Below are 12224 nucleotides of genomic sequence, written 5' to 3'. Positions count from 1 at the left end.
CGACCGAACCGTCGACTCTCTTATAGATACCGAACGGCCGGCCAGGACGCCGGCGCCGCGCGGTCAATAACACGCGCGCTTATGGCCGCAAACCGCCGCGGCAACAGACCTCCCGGCGGGGCTGTTGGAACTTAGAGCGAAAAAAGTATAAAAATTTTTTTCACAAAATATAATAAATTTTAACATTTCTATATTATTCTACACAAAATAACCAACTTTTCATAATTCACCGAACTTTGAAAATTTTTCTAAGTCCCACAAATAAGAGGAAAATTTTTAAGTATCGGTCCTAGACGATTTTCGACGTGATATCACTGTAATATAGACGGTTTCTAACAATATATATCATAACACCAAACTCGCTACAATTATTATTTATCGAGTTATTAGCAAATAATGGACGGATGTACTACTCCGTCGACAAAACTCTGGAAATTTTTCTAAGTCCCACCGCTAAGAGGAAACTTTTTCCGTATCGGTCCTAGACGATTTTCGACGTGATATCACTGTAATATAGACGGTTTCTAACAATATATATCATAACACCAAACTCGCTACAATTATTATTTATCGAGTTATTAGCAAATAATGGACGGATGTACTACTCCGTCGACAAAACTCTGGAAATTTTTCTAAGTCCCACCGCTAAGAGGAAACTTTTTCCGTATCGGTCCTAGACGATTTTCGACGTGATATCACTGTAATATAGACGGTTTCTAACAATATATATCATAACACCAAACTCGCTACAATTATTATTTATCGAGTTATTAGCAAATAATGGACGGATGTACTACTCCGTCGACAAAACTCTGGAAATTTTTCCAAGTCCCACCGCTAAGAGGAAACTTTTTCCGTATCGGTCCTAGACGATTTTCGACGTGATATCACTGTAATATAGACGGTTTCTAACAATATATATCATAACACCAAACTCGCTACAATTATTATTTATCGAGTTATTAGCAAATAATGGACGGATGTACTACTCCGTCGACAAAACTCTGGAAATTTTTCTAAGTCCCACCGCTAAGAGGAAACTTTTTCCGTATCGGCCCTAGACGATTTTCGACGTGATATCACTGTAATATAGACGGTTTCTAACAATATATATCATAACACCAAACTCGCTACAATTATTATTTATCGAGTTATTAGCAAATAATGGACGGATGTACTACTCCGTCGGACGTTCGACGAAAATTTTTCTAAGTCCCACCGCTAAGAGGAAACTTTTTCCGTATCGGTCCTAGACGATTTTCGACGTGATATCACTGTAATATAGACGGTTTCTAACAATATATATCATAACACCAAACTCGCTACAATTATTATTTATCGAGTTATTAGCAAATAATGGACGGATGTACTACTCCGTCTACAAAACTCTGGAAATTTTTCTAAGTCCCACCGCTAAGAGGAAACTTTTTCCGTATCGGTCCTAGACGATTTTCGACGTGATATCACTGTAATATAGACGGTTTCTAACAATATATATCATAACACCAAACTCGCTACAATTATTATTTATCGAGTTATTAGCAAATAATGGACGGATGTACTACTCCGTCGACAAAACTCTGGAAATTTTTCTAAGTCCCACCGCTAAGAGGAAACTTTTTCCGTATCGGTCCTAGACGATTTTCGACGTGATATCACTGTAATATAGACGGTTTCTAACAATATATATCATAACACCAAACTCGCTACAATTATTATTTATCGAGTTATTAGCAAATAATGGACGGATGTAGTACTCCGTCGACAAAACTCTGGAAATTTTTCTAAGTCCCACCGCTAAGAGGAAACTTTTTCCGTATCGGTCCTAGACGATTTTCGACGTGATATCACTGTAATATAGACGGTTTCTAACAATATATATCATAACACCAAACTCGCTACAATTATTATTTATCGAGTTATTAGCAAATAATGGACGGATGTACTACTCCGTCGACAAAACTCTGGAAATTTTTCTAAGTCCCACCGCTAAGAGGAAACTTTTTCCGTATCGGTCCTAGACGATTTTCGACGTGATATCACTGTAATATAGACGGTTTCTAACAATATATATCATAACACCAAACTCGCTACAATTATTATTTATCGAGTTATTAGCAAATAATGGACGGATGTACTACTCCGTCGACAAAACTCTGGAAATTTTTCCAAGTCCCACCGCTAAGAGGAAACTTTTTCCGTATCGGTCCTAGACGATTTTCGACGTGATATCACTGTAATATAGACGGTTTCTAACAATATATATCATAACACCAAACTCGCTACAATTATTATTTATCGAGTTATTAGCAAATAATGGACGGATGTACTACTCCGTCGACAAAACTCTGGAAATTTTTCTAAGTCCCACCGCTAAGAGGAAACTTTTTCCGTATCGGCCCTAGACGATTTTCGACGTGATATCACTGTAATATAGACGGTTTCTAACAATATATATCATAACACCAAACTCGCTACAATTATTATTTATCGAGTTATTAGCAAATAATGGACGGATGTACTACTCCGTCGGACGTTCGACGAAAATTTTTCTAAGTCCCACCGCTAAGAGGAAACTTTTTCCGTATCGGTCCTAGACGATTTTCGACGTGATATCACTGTAATATAGACGGTTTCTAACAATATATATCATAACACCAAACTCGCTACAATTATTATTTATCGAGTTATTAGCAAATAATGGACGGATGTACTACTCCGTCTACAAAACTCTGGAAATTTTTCTAAGTCCCACCGCTAAGAGGAAACTTTTTCCGTATCGGTCCTAGACGATTTTCGACGTGATATCACTGTAATATAGACGGTTTCTAACAATATATATCATAACACCAAACTCGCTACAATTATTATTTATCGAGTTATTAGCAAATAATGGACGGATGTACTACTCCGTCGACAAAACTCTGGAAATTTTTCTAAGTCCCACCGCTAAGAGGAAACTTTTTCCGTATCGGTCCTAGACGATTTTCGACGTGATATCACTGTAATATAGACGGTTTCTAACAATATATATCATAACACCAAACTCGCTACAATTATTATTTATCGAGTTATTAGCAAATAATGGACGGATGTAGTACTCCGTCGACAAAACTCTGGAAATTTTTCTAAGTCCCACCGCTAAGAGGAAACTTTTTCCGTATCGGTCCTAGACGATTTTCGACGTGATATCACTGTAATATAGACGGTTTCTAACAATATATATCATAACACCAAACTCGCTACAATTATTATTTATCGAGTTATTAGCAAATAATGGACGGATGTACTACTCCGTCGACAAAACTCTGGAAATTTTTCCAAGTCCCACCGCTAAGAGGAAACTTTTTCCGTATCGGTCCTAGACGATTTTCGACGTGATATCACTGTAATATAGACGGTTTCTAACAATATATATCATAACACCAAACTCGCTACAATTATTATTTATCGAGTTATTAGCAAATAATGGACGGATGTACTACTCCGTCGACAAAACTCTGGAAATTTTTCTAAGTCCCACCGCTAAGAGGAAACTTTTTCCGTATCGGTCCTAGACGATTTTCGACGTGATATCACTGTAATATAGACGGTTTCTAACAATATATATCATAACACCAAACTCGCTACAATTATTATTTATCGAGTTATTAGCAAATAATGGACGGATGTACTACTCCGTCGACAAAACTCTGGAAATTTTTCTAAGTCCCACCGCTAAGAGGAAACTTTTTCCGTATCGGCCCTAGACGATTTTCGACGTGATATCACTGTAATATAGACGGTTTCTAACAATATATATCATAACACCAAACTCGCTACAATTATTATTTATCGAGTTATTAGCAAATAATGGACGGATGTACTACTCCGTCGACAAAACTCTGGAAATTTTTCTAAGTCCCACCGCTAAGAGGAAACTTTTTCCGTATCGGTCCTAGACGATTTTCGACGTGATATCACTGTAATATAGACGGTTTCTAACAATATATATCATAACACCAAACTCGCTACAATTATTATTTATCGAGTTATTAGCAAATAATGGACGGATGTACTACTCCGTCGACAAAACTCTGGAAATTTTTCCAAGTCCCACCGCTAAGAGGAAACTTTTTCCGTATCGGTCCTAGACGATTTTCGACGTGATATCACTGTAATATAGACGGTTTCTAACAATATATATCATAACACCAAACTCGCTACAATTATTATTTATCGAGTTATTAGCAAATAATGGACGGATGTACTACTCCGTCGACAAAACTCTGGAAATTTTTCTAAGTCCCACCGCTAAGAGGAAACTTTTTCCGTATCGGTCCTAGACGATTTTCGACGTGATATCACTGTAATATAGACGGTTTCTAACAATATATATCATAACACCAAACTCGCTACAATTATTATTTATCGAGTTATTAGCAAATAATGGACGGATGTACTACTCCGTCGACAAAACTCTGGAAATTTTTCTAAGTCCCACCGCTAAGAGGAAACTTTTTCCGTATCGGTCCTAGACGATTTTCGACGTGATATCACTGTAATATAGACGGTTTCTAACAATATATATCATAACACCAAACTCGCTACAATTATTATTTATCGAGTTATTAGCAAATAATGGACGGATGTACTACTCCGTCGGACGTTCGACGAAAATTTTTCTAAGTCCCACCGCTAAGAGGAAACTTTTTCCGTATCGGTCCTAGACGATTTTCGACGTGATATCACTGTAATATAGACGGTTTCTAACAATATATATCATAACACCAAACTCGCTACAATTATTATTTATCGAGTTATTAGCAAATAATGGACGGATGTACTACTCCGTCGACAAAACTCTGGAAATTTTTCTAAGTCCCACCGCTAAGAGGAAACTTTTTCCGTATCGGTCCTAGACGATTTTCGACGTGATATCACTGTAATATAGACGGTTTCTAACAATATATATCATAACACCAAACTCGCTACAATTATTATTTATCGAGTTATTAGCAAATAATGGACGGATGTACTACTCCGTCGACAAAACTCTGGAAATTTTTCCAAGTCCCACCGCTAAGAGGAAACTTTTTCCGTATCGGTCCTAGACGATTTTCGACGTGATATCACTGTAATATAGACGGTTTCTAACAATATATATCATAACACCAAACTCGCTACAATTATTATTTATCGAGTTATTAGCAAATAATGGACGGATGTACTACTCCGTCGACAAAACTCTGGAAATTTTTCCAAGTCCCACCGCTAAGAGGAAACTTTTTCCGTATCGGTCCTAGACGATTTTCGACGTGATATCACTGTAATATAGACGGTTTCTAACAATATATATCATAACACCAAACTCGCTACAATTATTATTTATCGAGTTATTAGCAAATAATGGACGGATGTACTACTCCGTCGACAAAACTCTGGAAATTTTTCTAAGTCCCACCGCTAAGAGGAAACTTTTTCCGTATCGGCCCTAGACGATTTTCGACGTGATATCACTGTAATATAGACGGTTTCTAACAATATATATCATAACACCAAACTCGCTACAATTATTATTTATCGAGTTATTAGCAAATAATGGACGGATGTAGTACTCCGTCGACAAAACTCTGGAAATTTTTCTAAGTCCCACCGCTAAGAGGAAACTTTTTCCGTATCGGTCCTAGACGATTTTCGACGTGATATCACTGTAATATAGACGGTTTCTAACAATATATATCATAACACCAAACTCGCTACAATTATTATTTATCGAGTTATTAGCAAATAATGGACGGATGTACTACTCCGTCGGACGTTCGACGAAAATTTTTCTAAGTCCCACCGCTAAGAGGAAACTTTTTCCGTATCGGTCCTAGACGATTTTCGACGTGATATCACTGTAATATAGACGGTTTCTAACAATATATATCATAACACCAAACTCGCTACAATTATTATTTATCGAGTTATTAGCAAATAATGGACGGATGTACTACTCCGTCGACAAAACTCTGGAAATTTTTCTAAGTCCCACCGCTAAGAGGAAACTTTTTCCGTATCGGTCCTAGACGATTTTCGACGTGATATCACTGTAATATAGACGGTTTCTAACAATATATATCATAACACCAAACTCGCTACAATTATTATTTATCGAGTTATTAGCAAATAATGGACGGATGTACTACTCCGTCGACAAAACTCTGGAAATTTTTCCAAGTCCCACCGCTAAGAGGAAACTTTTTCCGTATCGGTCCTAGACGATTTTCGACGTGATATCACTGTAATATAGACGGTTTCTAACAATATATATCATAACACCAAACTCGCTACAATTATTATTTATCGAGTTATTAGCAAATAATGGACGGATGTACTACTCCGTCGACAAAACTCTGGAAATTTTTCTAAGTCCCACCGCTAAGAGGAAACTTTTTCCGTATCGGTCCTAGACGATTTTCGACGTGATATCACTGTAATATAGACGGTTTCTAACAATATATATCATAACACCAAACTCGCTACAATTATTATTTATCGAGTTATTAGCAAATAATGGACGGATGTACTACTCCGTCGACAAAACTCTGGAAATTTTTCTAAGTCCCACCGCTAAGAGGAAACTTTTTCCGTATCGGTCCTAGACGATTTTCGACGTGATATCACTGTAATATAGACGGTTTCTAACAATATATATCATAACACCAAACTCGCTACAATTATTATTTATCGAGTTATTAGCAAATAATGGACGGATGTACTACTCCGTCGGACGTTCGACGAAAATTTTTCTAAGTCCCACCGCTAAGAGGAAACTTTTTCCGTATCGGTCCTAGACGATTTTCGACGTGATATCACTGTAATATAGACGGTTTCTAACAATATATATCATAACACCAAACTCGCTACAATTATTATTTATCGAGTTATTAGCAAATAATGGACGGATGTACTACTCCGTCGACAAAACTCTGGAAATTTTTCTAAGTCCCACCGCTAAGAGGAAACTTTTTCCGTATCGGTCCTAGACGATTTTCGACGTGATATCACTGTAATATAGACGGTTTCTAACAATATATATCATAACACCAAACTCGCTACAATTATTATTTATCGAGTTATTAGCAAATAATGGACGGATGTACTACTCCGTCGACAAAACTCTGGAAATTTTTCCAAGTCCCACCGCTAAGAGGAAACTTTTTCCGTATCGGTCCTAGACGATTTTCGACGTGATATCACTGTAATATAGACGGTTTCTAACAATATATATCATAACACCAAACTCGCTACAATTATTATTTATCGAGTTATTAGCAAATAATGGACGGATGTACTACTCCGTCGACAAAACTCTGGAAATTTTTCCAAGTCCCACCGCTAAGAGGAAACTTTTTCCGTATCGGTCCTAGACGATTTTCGACGTGATATCACTGTAATATAGACGGTTTCTAACAATATATATCATAACACCAAACTCGCTACAATTTTATTTATCGAGTTATTAGCAAATAATGGACGGATGTACTACTCCGGCGACAAAACTCTGGAAATTTTTCGAAGTCCCACCGCTAAGAGGAAACTTTTTCCGTATCGGTCCTAGACGATTTTCGACGTGATATCACTGTAATATAGACGGTTTCTAACAATATATATCATAACACCAAACTCGCTACAATTATTATTTATCGAGTTATTAGCAAATAATGGACGGATGTACTACTCCGTCGACAAAACTCTGGAAATTTTTCTAAGTCCCACCGCTAAGAGGAAACTTTTTCCGTATCGGTCCTAGACGATTTTCGACGTGATATCACTGTAATATAGACGGTTTCTAACAATATATATCATAACACCAAACTCGCTACAATTATTATTTATCGAGTTATTAGCAAATAATGGACGGATGTACTACTCCGTCGACAAAACTCTGGAAATTTTTCCAAGTCCCACCGCTAAGAGGAAACTTTTTCCGTATCGGTCCTAGACGATTTTCGACGTGATATCACTGTAATATAGACGGTTTCTAACAATATATATCATAACACCAAACTCGCTACAATTATTATTTATCGAGTTATTAGCAAATAATGGACGGATGTACTACTCCGTCGACAAAACTCTGGAAATTTTTCTAAGTCCCACCGCTAAGAGGAAACTTTTTCCGTATCGGTCTAGACGATTTTCGACGTGATATCACTGTAATATAGACGGTTTCTAACAATATATATCATAACACCAAACTCGCTACAATTATTATTTATCGAGTTATTAGCAAATAATGGACGGATGTACTACTCCGTCGACAAAACTCTGGAAATTTTTCTAAGTCCCACCGCTAAGAGGAAACTTTTTCCGTATCGGTCCTAGACGATTTTCGACGTGATATCACTGTAATATAGACGGTTTCTAACAATATATATCATAACACCAAACTCGCTACAATTATTATTTATCGAGTTATTAGCAAATAATGGACGGATGTACTACTCCGTCGACAAAACTCTGGAAATTTTTCTAAGTCCCACCGCTAAGAGGAAACTTTTTCCGTATCGGTCCTAGACGATTTTCGACGTGATATCACTGTAATATAGACGGTTTCTAACAATATATATCATAACACCAAACTCGCTACAATTATTATTTATCGAGTTATTAGCAAATAATGGACGGATGTACTACTCCGTCGACAAAACTCTGGAAATTTTTCTAAGTCCCACCGCTAAGAGGAAACTTTTTCCGTATCGGTCCTAGACGATTTTCGACGTGATATCACTGTAATATAGACGGTTTCTAACAATATATATCATAACACCAAACTCGCTACAATTATTATTTATCGAGTTATTAGCAAATAATGGACGGATGTACTACTCCGTCGACAAAACTCTGGAAATTTTTCTAAGTCCCACCGCTAAGAGGAAACTTTTTCCGTATCGGTCCTAGACGATTTTCGACGTGATATCACTGTAATATAGACGGTTTCTAACAATATATATCATAACACCAAACTCGCTACAATTATTATTTATCGAGTTATTAGCAAATAATGGACGGATGTACTACTCCGTCGACAAAACTCTGGAAATTTTTCTAAGTCCCACCGCTAAGAGGAAACTTTTTCCGTATCGGTCCTAGACGATTTTCGACGTGATATCACTGTAATATAGACGGTTTCTAACAATATATATCATAACACCAAACTCGCTACAATTATTATTTATCGAGTTATTAGCAAATAATGGACGGATGTACTACTCCGTCGACAAAACTCTGGAAATTTTTCTAAGTCCCACCGCTAAGAGGAAACTTTTTCCGTATCGGTCCTAGACGATTTTCGACGTGATATCACTGTAATATAGACGGTTTCTAACAATATATATCATAACACCAAACTCGCTACAATTATTATTTATCGAGTTATTAGCAAATAATGGACGGATGTACTACTCCGTCGACAAAACTCTGGAAATTTTTCTAAGTCCCACCGCTAAGAGGAAACTTTTTCCGTATCGGTCCTAGACGATTTTCGACGTGATATCACTGTAATATAGACGGTTTCTAACAATATATATCATAACACCAAACTCGCTACAATTATTATTTATCGAGTTATTAGCAAATAATGGACGGATGTACTACTCCGTCGACAAAACTCTGGAAATTTTTCTAAGTCCCACCGCTAAGAGGAAACTTTTTCCGTATCGGTCCTAGACGATTTTCGACGTGATATCACTGTAATATAGACGGTTTCTAACAATATATATCATAACACCAAACTCGCTACAATTATTATTTATCGAGTTATTAGCAAATAATGGACGGATGTAGTACTCCGTCGACAAAACTCTGGAAATTTTTCTAAGTCCCACCGCTAAGAGGAAACTTTTTCCGTATCGGTCCTAGACGATTTTCGACGTGATATCACTGTAATATAGACGGTTTCTAACAATATATATCATAACACCAAACTCGCTACAATTATTATTTATCGAGTTATTAGCAAATAATGGACGGATGTACGTACTCCGTCGACAAAACTCTGGAAATTTTTCTAAGTCCCACCGCTAAGAGGAAACTTTTTCCGTATCGGTCCTAGACGATTTTCGACGTGATATCACTGTAATATAGACGGTTTCTAACAATATATATCATAACACCAAACTCGCTACAATTATTATTTATCGAGTTATTAGCAAATAATGGACGGATGTACTACTCCGTCGACAAAACTCTGGAAATTTTTCTAAGTCCCACCGCTAAGAGGAAACTTTTTCCGTATCGGTCCTAGACGATTTTCGACGTGATATCACTGTAATATAGACGGTTTCTAACAATATATATCATAACACCAAACTCGCTACAATTATTATTTATCGAGTTATTAGCAAATAATGGACGGATGTACTACTCCGTCGACAAAACTCTGGAAATTTTTCTAAGTCCCACCGCTAAGAGGAAACTTTTTCCGTATCGGTCCTAGACGATTTTCGACGTGATATCACTGTAATATAGACGGTTTCTAACAATATATATCATAACACCAAACTCGCTACAATTATTATTTATCGAGTTATTAGCAAATAATGGACGGATGTAGTACTCCGTCGACAAAACTCTGGAAATTTTTCTAAGTCCCACCGCTAAGAGGAAACTTTTTCCGTATCGGTCCTAGACGATTTTCGACGTGATATCACTGTAATATAGACGGTTTCTAACAATATATATCATAACACCAAACTCGCTACAATTATTATTTATCGAGTTATTAGCAAATAATGGACGGATGTACTACTCCGTCGACAAAACTCTGGAAATTTTTCTAAGTCCCACCGCTAAGAGGAAACTTTTTCCGTATCGGTCCTAGACGATTTTCGACGTGATATCACTGTAATATAGACGGTTTCTAACAATATATATCATAACACCAAACTCGCTACAATTATTATTTATCGAGTTATTAGCAAATAATGGACGGATGTACTACTCCGTCGACAAAACTCTGGAAATTTTTCTAAGTCCCACCGCTAAGAGGAAACTTTTTCCGTATCGGTCCTAGACGATTTTCGACGTGATATCACTGTAATATAGACGGTTTCTAACAATATATATCATAACACCAAACTCGCTACAATTATTATTTATCGAGTTATTAGCAAATAATGGACGGATGTAGTACTCCGTCGACAAAACTCTGGAAATTTTTCTAAGTCCCACCGCTAAGAGGAAACTTTTTCCGTATCGGTCCTAGACGATTTTCGACGTGATATCACTGTAATATAGACGGTTTCTAACAATATATATCATAACACCAAACTCGCTACAATTATTATTTATCGAGTTATTAGCAAATAATGGACGGATGTACTACTCCGTCGACAAAACTCTGGAAATTTTTCTAAGTCCCACCGCTAAGAGGAAACTTTTTCCGTATCGGTCCTAGACGATTTTCGACGTGATATCACTGTAATATAGACGGTTTCTAACAATATATATCATAACACCAAACTCGCTACAATTATTATTTATCGAGTTATTAGCAAATAATGGACGGATGTACTACTCCGTCGGACGTTCGACGAAAATTTTTCTAAGTCCCACCGCTAAGAGGAAACTTTTTCCGTATCGGTCCTAGACGATTTTCGACGTGATATCACTGTAATATAGACGGTTCTAACAATATATATCATAACACCAAACTCGCTACAATTATTATTTATCGAGTTATTAGCAAATAATGGACGGATGTGCTACTCCGTCGACAAAACTCTGGAAATTTTTCTAAGTCCCACCGCTAAGAGGAAACTTTTTCCGTATCGGCCCTAGACGATTTTCGACGTGATATCACTGTAATATAGACGGTTTCTAACAATATATATCATAACACCAAACTCGCTACAATTATTATTTATCGAGTTATTAGCAAATAATGGACGGATGTACTACTCCGTCGGACGTTCGACGAAAATTTTTCTAAGTCCCACCGCTAAGAGGAAACTTTTTCCGTATCGGTCCTAGACGATTTTCGACGTGATATCACTGTAATATAGACGGTTTCTAACAATATATATCATAACACCAAACTCGCTACAATTATTATTTATCGAGTTATTAGCAAATAATGGACGGATGTACTACTCCGTCTACAAAACTCTGGAAATTTTTCTAAGTCCCACCGCTAAGAGGAAACTTTTTCCGTATCGGTCCTAGACGATTTTCGACGTGATATCACTGTAATA

This window comes from Halictus rubicundus, unplaced genomic scaffold (assembly GCF_050948215.1).
Source record: "Halictus rubicundus isolate RS-2024b unplaced genomic scaffold, iyHalRubi1_principal scaffold0158, whole genome shotgun sequence".
NCBI lineage: Eukaryota > Metazoa > Arthropoda > Insecta > Hymenoptera > Halictidae > Halictus > Halictus rubicundus.
Note: the sequence above shows the minus strand (reverse complement) of the source record.